The 9790-nt window shown below is 46.2% G+C and overlaps 1 long non-coding RNA gene across 1 annotated transcript; it reads right to left on the bottom strand.

Moving 5' to 3' along the window:
* Window positions 1-8305: 8305 nt before the first annotated feature.
* Window positions 8306-9280, bottom strand: LOC128903453 (uncharacterized). The gene is made up of 3 exons (XR_008464094.1): window positions 8957-9280; window positions 8446-8481; window positions 8306-8368 (listed from the first exon to the last, which is right to left on the bottom strand). It is a non-coding gene; the product is annotated as an uncharacterized LOC128903453 (long non-coding RNA).
* Window positions 9281-9790: the final 510 nt, after the last annotated feature.

Genomic DNA, 9790 nt, shown 5'->3' with positions numbered 1-9790 from the left:
GGCAATACAGTGCAATATGTGACACAATACAGTCCAGCGCAAGGCAATATGTAGCCAAATAAAGAACAGACAGTTAAAAAATTCACAATGCAGTGCACTACTTGACACAATGGATCAGATAGCAATCAAGATGATGACGGGGCAATACAAGGCAAGACGCGACACCATACGGGGACAGACAAGGCAATATGCGGTTGTTGCGGGCAGAGCGATTAACTTCACTCCTGAGAGAGAAGTGGAGAAACATTTAGAAACACACACACACAGTGATTCTCCAAAGGTAGCAGTGCACGTAATGGCGTTTTACCAGATTCCATGGCCACATACCCCGGATTATTTACTGCCTAGGGGCCAGGGTCAGAGAAGCTGACAGGGAGGCCCTCCCGTTGAGTCACGGGGCTCGGAAAGGACCCCCTTGCTTTCTAAGCTCTTTCTCAGAGAGGAGTCTAGGTGCGGCTGGATCCGACTCCTAGCCCCGGACTTGGGCAACGGTTTACCTCTAAAGGATTACATCTGCACCATCAACCCTTTATACCACTGAGCTAAGACTACAAGGTTTAGCGTGCTATTAGTCACTTACCGAGACTCTGTTGCAGCAAGGCACCTCTCAACCTCGAAGACTAGAACCTTAAGTGAGCTTCCCCGCTCAAGGGGAGATGCTGGTGAACAGGCTGCTGCTGTGTGGGAAAGCGCAAAAGGCTCTTTGGCTGTCCACGATTTATAGAGGCAGCTAATTGATTTTTAGCCATAACAGCCTGGGAAAAAAAATATCTAGGTCCCCACTCCAGACTGCGTATTGACTCTATTGCCAGCCATCCCCCAAAGTATGTGTCGCTCATAAGAACTCCCACTGATGGTTACGGCTTGAGCCACAGCCCAGGGGAAAACAAGGGAGTCGGGGGCGGGGGGTGGTGTCGCGGGAAACAGGAGATGACAACACCACAGCAGTCAAATAAAGGACAGCCCATTACAGGACTGCACTGCATTGTGTATTTTTTTAACACAGTATCTTAAACGACAGTCAAGGCAATGACACAGCAATGCAGCACAGGACATACCTTGTACCGCTCCATATACTGTTAATTCACAGTCAAATAAACAGCCCATTACAGAACTACACTGTATGGTGATTTTTTTAACGCAATCTCTAAAATGACAATCAAGACAGTGACAGCGCAATACAATGCAAGACATTACAGTCTACAGGGCAATACAATCCATAGTGCAGTCAAACAACAGCCAGTTACGGTACCCAGAATACGGTGCACTAAAAAGCCAGACAGTCTCAGATGTCGATCGAGACAACAACAGAGCAAGACAAAGCAATACATTACATTATACAGGCCAGCACAAGGCAATTCAAAGTCAAATTAATAACAGGCAGTTAAAAAATTCACAATACGGTGCGCTACGACAGAATGGATCAAATGGCAATCAAAACAGTGACGGGGCAATACAACGCAAAACGTGACACAACAGAGGGACGGACGAGGAAATACGCAGTTCTGGCTGTCAGAGCTACTAACTTCACTCCTAAGAGAGAAGTAGTGTAACATATAGTAACATAAACACAGTGATTCAACAAAGGTAGCAGTGCACGTGACAGCGCTTCACCAGATTCCATGGCCACGTACCCCGGGTTATTTACTGCCTAGGGGCCAGGGTCAGACGAGCTGTCTGGGAGGCCCTCCCGTTGAGTCACAAGGCTCGGAAAGGACCCCCTTGCTTTCTAAACTCCTTCTCCGAGAGGAGTCTAGCTGCAGCTGGATCCCATCCTTGCCTTGGACTTGGTCAACAGTTTACCTCTAAAGGATTCTATCTGCGCCATCAACCCGTTCTATCACTCAGCTAAGACTGCTAAGTTTAGCATGTTATTAGTCACTTACTGAGAATCTGTTGCGGCAAGGCATCTCTCAGCCTTAAGGAACAGAACCTTACATGAGCATCCCCGCTCAATGGGAGGTGCTGGTGAACGGGCCGCCGCCTTGCAAGAGAGCTCCAAGGGCTCTTGTCCTGTTGACTATTTGTAGAGGCAGCTAATTGACTTCTAGTCAGATCAGCCTAGGAAAAAAATATCTAGGTCCCCACTCCAGAAGGAGTGTTGACTCTGTCCCCTGTGAGGAGGGGAGAAAGGGGGGAGAGGGGGAGAGGACCACACCGCTACAACGGTCAAGAACAACCGATTCAATAATTCACAACACAGTGCAGTACAATCCCAGACAGTCTAAAACAACAGTCGAAACAATGATAGACCAATACAATGCAAGACATAACACACCACGGGGCAGCATGAGGCAATACGCAGCCAAATTAAGAACAACCGATCAACACACCCACGATAGAGTGCAGTCCTGCAACAGAATGTTTCAAGTGACCGTCAAAACAACGATGGGGCAACGCAATGCAATGCCTAACAATACAGGACGCTATGATGGAACACACAACCCAAGAACTCATTCAGAAACTCACAATACAGCGCAGTACAATCCCAGACAAGCTAAAATAACAAGCAAGACAACGTCAGGGCAATACAATGCAAGACAAAGTTACACAGGGCAGTACAACGCCATACACAATCAAATAAAGAACAGCCAAGGAAAGAATTCACGGTACAGTGCCATACAATGCCAGACTATCACTCAGATGGCAGTCGAGACAACGACACAGCAACACAACGCAAGGCGTAACGCAATACGGGGCACTACAAGACACTGCACGGTCAAAGAAACAACAACCTATTAGAGAAGTCACAATACAGTGCAGTCCTCTGACAGAACGTCTATAAAAAGACCGTCTAGACAATGACAGGGCAATACAATGCAAGATGAAACACGATATGGGGCAGTACAAGGAAAAAACACAGGCATGTAAACAACCGCCCCTTAAAAAAACCCCACAACACACTGCAGTACCATGCCAGAATATATCACTCGGGACAATTACATGGCAATACAATGCCAAACGTAACACAACACAGGGCAGCACAATGCAAAACAGAACGAAAGAACGAATAACCTGTCAAAACCCCAACATACAGGGCAGTACTATCCCACGGAGCATCAGGTGGCGGTCGAGACAGTTACGGGACAACAGAATCCGAGACGTAACATTACACAGCGCAGTACAGTGCAATAGTCAGTCAAATAAACAACCCGCGAAGGGACCCACAACACTGCGCGTTCCAATGGATATGAGACAGCAGGCAAGATACCGACAGAGCAACACAGCGCACAACGTAAGACAACAGAGGACGGTCTAATGCTCAGACGCATCAGATGGCAGTCAAAACAATGACGCGGCAATACAATTTGAGACCCAACACAAAGGCGGTAACACGGCAATACATGGTCAAAGATAGAACACCCGGTAACCCCCACGATACAGATGGCTACTGTCCGAGAGCGTCTACAATGACAGTGAAGAGAACGACGGGGCAACGCAATGCAAGATGCAGCACGATACAGGGCACTAGAAGGCAATACGCAGCCAAACCAGGAACAAACTTTTAGAAAAAAAACACGGAATATGGAGCAGTACATACCAGAACGGATTAGACAGTCAGGGCGATTACAGGGCAATACAATTCAAGACAACACACGATACTGGGCAGGACGACACAAGATGTAGTCAAATAATGAACCGCCGATCGAAAACCCACGGACGAGTGCGCTGCAATCCCGGTCGCAGATGGCGGTTGATAAAACTGAGCGATAGAATCCAAGACTTAACATTATAGGGGGCAGTATAATGCAATAGGCAATCACATAGAGAACAACCGATTATGAAACTGACAGTACAGTTCATTACGATGACAGAATATTTCAGATATCAATCAAGACAGTTCCAGAGCAATACAATGCAAGACCTAACAATATACCGGGCGGTACAATCTGATCCACAGTGAAATAAAAGCAACTGATTGTAGGACTGCACAGTACTGAGAATTTTTTTTAACACAATCTCTAAACTGACAATAAATACAGTGACAGGGCTATACAATGCGAGACGTAGCACCACACCAGACAGTACAATCCAATATGCGGCCATATAAACAACAACCAATTATAGGACTGCACCGCATTGTGAATCTTTTAACACAATCTGTAAAATGACAATCCAGACTACAACATGTCAATAGAATGCAAGACATAACAGTATAGTGGGCAAAACCAGGCAATATGCAGTCAAAGACCAGCAAATTATAGCACGGCACTGTATTGCGAATTTTTTAACGCAACGTCTAAAATCACAAACGAAACAATGACAGGGCAATACAACGCAAGACATAACATTGTACGCGTCAGTACAACCCAATACCTGGTCAAATAAACAGCAAACAGTTATAGGACTGCACGGGGTTGTGAACTTTTTAATGAATACACAGTCAAATAAAAAACAGCCACTTGTAGGACTGTAGTGGACTGAAATTTTTAACGCAACGTCTAAAATCAAACACGACAGTGACAGGACAATACAATGCAAGACGTAACAGCGTACATGGCAGTACAATGCAATACACAGTCAAATAAAAAACAGCTGATGAAGGAAGTGACAATATGGTGGCACACAATAGCAGAATACATCAGATGACAATCAAGACAACAACAGAGCGATACAATGGAAGACGTGACACCACACGGGGCAGTACGAGGCAATACACAGCCACATAAGAATCCATGAAAGACATCACAATACAGCCCAGTCCTAGGACAGATTCTCTAACGTGACCGTCAAGATGACAGGGCAATACAATGCAAGACGTAACACCGGCAATATGCAGTTGTGGCGGGCGCAGTGATAAAATTCACTCCCGAGAGAGAGGCAGAGAAACACTTACAAACGTAACAGCAGTGATTCAACAAAGGTAGCAGCGCATGTGATGGCACTTTGCCAGATTCCATTGCCACATACCCCAGATTATTTACTGCCTACGGGCCAGGGTCAGACGAGCCATCAGGGAGACCCTCCCCGTTGAGTCACAAGGCGCGGAAAGGACCCCCTTGCTTTCTAAACTCCTTCTCAGAGAGGAGTCTAGGTGCGGCTGGATCCGATCTTTGCCCCGGACTTGGGCAACGGTTTACCTCTTAAAGGATCATATCTGCGTGATCAAACCCTTTATATCGCTCAGCTAAGATTGCTAAGTCTGGCATGCTAGTCACTTACCCAGAATCTGTTGCGGCAAGGCATGTCTCAGCCTCGAAGAGCAGAACCTTAAGTGAGTGTCCCCGGGAAATGATGGCAAACAGGCTGCTGCCTTGCAAGAAAGCTCAAAGGGCTCTCGGTCTGTCCGCTAGTTATACAGTAAGCTAACTGACTTACAGTGTTTTGACTCTGTTGCCAGCCCTCACCAAAAGTTCAAATGCCACTCATAGTGACTCCTGCTGGTCGTTTTAGCTTAAGCAGCAGCCTGGGCGAAAAAAGGGGATGACATCGCAACAGCGGTCAAATACAGAACAACCGGTTAAAAATTGCACAATACAGTGCCAGACAGTCTAAAATAACTGGCAAGACAATGACAGGGCAATACAATGCAAGATCGAACCTTACACAGGGCAGTACAAGGTAACATACAATCAAATGCAGAACAGACAATGAAAGAATTGACGGTACAGTGCCATATGTCAGTCGCCACAATGACAGAGCAATACAAGGCAAGACGTAATGCGATACGGGGCCCTACCAGGCGATACAGTCAAAGAAACAACAACCCATGAAAGAATTCACAATACAGCGCGGTCCTAGGACAGAACGTGTAAAATGACCATCGAGACAATGACAGGGCGATACAATGCAAGATGCAGCACCATACCAGGTGGTAACAAGGCACCATGCAGCCAAATGAAGAACAACCGATTAAAAAACCCAGCATACCTTCAACTGTAATACCAGAAAAGATCAGAAGGCAGTCAAGACAATGACAGCACACTATAATGCGAGAAGTAACACAATACAGGGCAGTACAAGGCATTACACAGTCAAATAAAGAAGAACCGATTAAAAAAAACACACAATACAGTGTGGTGCGATGCCAGAGTAGATCAGAATGCAGTCGAGACTAAAATGGGGCAATATAATGCGAGATGTTACACAACACAGGGCGGTACGAGGCATTAGAAAGCCAAATGAAGGACAACCAATTAAAAAACCCGCAATACAATGTGGTACGAGGCCCAAACAGATCAGAAGGCAGTCAAGGCTATGACGGGGCAATATAATGCAAGACATAACACAATAGAGGGCGGTACAAGGCATTACACAGTCAAAGAACAACCGATTAAAAAAAAAACACGCAGTGCGGTGTGGTACAATGCCAGAATAGATCACATAGCAGTCAACAGCGTGACGGGGCAACACGATGCAAAACCGATACTGAGCCAGGCGGAGCAATACTATTTCAAATATACAAGAATATAACACAGAACCGAATTCTTAAGCGTACGACGCAAGACCATCTCAAATGGCAGTCGAGGAAATTACTGAGCGACATAATGCAAAAACAACACGTTGCCCGGCAATGCAATACATGGTCAGATACAAAACAATCCGTTCCAGAAACAACATATCGAACAGTACAACTCCACGGTCTCAAATGGCAGTCAAGATATATGCAGAGCAATACCATGCAAGACGTAACACAATACAGGGCAATACGATAGATACATAGGGTAACTTAAGAACGATGAATCAAAAAACCTGCAATACAGCGATTACAATGGCAGATAGCCTGAGATGGCAGTCGAGACGATTACAGGGCAATACAACACAAGACGAAACACGATACGGGGCAGTACCCTGCAAAACCATTCCAGACGGCCATCAGGGAAATTACAGAGCGATATAATGCAAAAACAATGCCCTGCCCGACAACACAATATATGGTCACGTACAAAACAATCCGTTAAAGAAACAACATACGGAACAATACCGTGCGAGATGGTTTCAGATGGCGATTAAGGAAAATACAGAGTCATGTGATGCAAAACTGAAATAGCACCAAACAATGTAATACAATTTCAAATACCCAGCCTTCAAATACACAACAAAATACTTAAGGATACAATGCCAGAGTGTCTCACATGACAGTCAAAAGAGTGACAGACCGAAACGATTTGAGACGTACCGTGATACAGGGCAGAACAATGCAATACGTGGTCAAAGGAAGAACAACCAAATAAAAAAAAAATCCTTAGTACCATGCAGAATGACGACAGAATATATCAGACAGCTGTCAAGACTATGACAAAGCCGTATGCTGCAAAACCAAAACACGGCCAGGCGACGCAATAGAGGTTCAAATACACAACCGTGCGATTCAAAACAAAATATGGAAGGCTACCATGCCTGATCATCTCAGATGGCAGTCAAGACAATGACTAAGCGATACGACACGAAACCGAGATACAGGCAGCCAAAGTGATACAATTTAAAGTACAGACTGATGGAAAGCCACGCAAAATACAGAACTATACGATGCAACGCAGTCTGACGTGCCGGTCAAGACAAGTACGGGGCGCTACAATGCAAGACCGATACAGAGCCAGGCAATGCAATACTATTTCAAATACACAATACAACACAAAGGAAAAAATACATAAGCATACAATGCAAGACAGTCTCAGACAGCAGTCAAGACAGTTACAGAGCAACGCAACTCAAAACCAACACAGAGCCCGGCAACGCAATACAGTCAGATGCAGAACAATCCATCAAAGTAACAACATGGCAAACGGTACAACATGACAGTCTCACATGGCTGTCAAAACGATGACCGAGCAATACAGCGCAAGACATAAAGGAATACAGGCGTTACCATGCTAGACCGTCTGAGACTGCAGACGAGAACACTACAGAGCAATACAATTCCAGGCTAAACACAATACAAGGCAGTGCAATGCGAGATAGTGTCACATACGGTCAGGACAATTACGGCTCCGCTTACGTGCTCAAAGGGAACCGCTCCTGGAAAGCCTGGGGCACTACGCTAACTTTTAAATGCCTTGCTGCTATTTCCAACCCTGTCCCGTCCCCTCCTCTCCCCAAGGAAGCTCTGCTGCTGGTACCTCAGCTTCGCTGAGGGCCAGGACTCTGGAGCCCTGCTGAACAAAAAAAAAAAAAAAAAAAAAGAGTTACCATATATCAAATCGATTCATCCTGGAGTCACTGGGTTTCCTCTTCATCATCTGCAAAAACAAACAATGGAACCCCAATTTGCACAAAATGGTGCCATCAGGCACCATCGCATCCGTCAACACTAAGTTGTACTGCAATATCCCCCGCATCATATGCGCCGTACCCTTCTGCTCACCTGCTCCTCATGGATTCCGGATTCGGACTTTGTGGCACTCTCTGGTTCTGGCACCTAAAACACCTAAGACACACAATATTACTGTTGAGCTTACGGGAAACCACCACCCCCATGCACTACCTCTCTACTACCCAGCTCACCTCCAACACTCGTCCGGCTCCGGATGCCTGTGGCACCTGCAAAACCAAAGACAAACACTACACTGAGCTGCAATGTAGTACTGGGCTATTAGACACCAACATGTCCACAACCGCCTCACTTGCTGGGACTACTCAGTGGGCGTGCAGCATCACCCCTCTGACCCTGCGTGTCACACCAACCAAAGAAACACACGCTGAGATACCGCTCGAAACCCTACAAATTCCCATCTCCCGCTCCCTCACCTTGCCCGCCCATCCTCCCGAGGCATGCAACCTGAAGGCTTGCAAACTGCCTGTAAAACCCAACCGACGTGGGTTGCTTAAAACTTGAAAGTTGCTCCCTCTGAGGAAGATGTGATACTTCAGCCCACCCGCCGCTGCTGACCTTGACTGACTCATGCCCATCCCCACATCCCATGTCATTCATTGCTCCAAAACTTCAAATTGAAAAGAACCAATACATACAGTACTCAAAGCCACATCTTCTCTCTAATACCACGTGCTGAGTCACCTTCTTACATTGCTCTCCTCTTCTACGCTGCCCTGCCAAGCTTGTCCTGTTGCTTCTGTAAGAATGACATTAGAGAAATCACCCTGAGGCAGAGCAATAGAGTCATAACAACAAAAAGTCTTGCACCTTTTTACAAATACCATTTAAGGTCCAAATACAACCGTACACACAGAAAATTACAAAAAAAATCCGCACCAAAACCAGCCATACCCTCTTCCACATGAACTCTTCTTCACTACTGCTGTATTGCCTTTCCAACATGCCTCTGCTCTTTCCAAACAAAACAGAAGAGGTATCTACACAGCCTCCCGATGGCTACCCTGAGATAACTCTAACACCTTTGCCCCGATCTACATAGATTCATGTACTACATATAGACTCTCCACATGACTCCGCCCACCCTGGACGCTACGCACCCAGGCAGGGCGGCCCCGAGCCAAACACTCACAGATACAGACAGACACTACACAGAACGCTATGAACGACGCGCCTCAAAGATGAGAGAAAAATCTCAGCAAGAAAGATGATATGGGGACCAAAGTCACCGTCGTGCAAGAAAATCTGTGGGATTGTGATGATGATGTCAACATGAAGACGCTCTACGGAACCCCCTGAAACAAACTGTAGAACGTGATGGTACGTAATAAGAATGGACTGTTGAGCCTGCTAAGATGAACGTGCGGGAAGCCTGCCTTCAAGACCTAAGAACGTAATGACGCAGGGAAGGAGTCCCAGTCGTGGAAGTGGGCCGTCTGGAAACGTCCGAGACAAGACTGATGCACACTTTAAGATGCTAACGCAAGAAGAGCGGCAGCCGAATGGTGCTACACCCAC

The sequence above is a fragment of the Rissa tridactyla genome, unplaced genomic scaffold, assembly GCF_028500815.1.
Source record: "Rissa tridactyla isolate bRisTri1 unplaced genomic scaffold, bRisTri1.patW.cur.20221130 scaffold_363, whole genome shotgun sequence".
In the NCBI taxonomy this organism is placed as follows: domain Eukaryota; kingdom Metazoa; phylum Chordata; class Aves; order Charadriiformes; family Laridae; genus Rissa; species Rissa tridactyla.
This window is presented reverse-complemented; position numbering and strand designations above follow the sequence as displayed.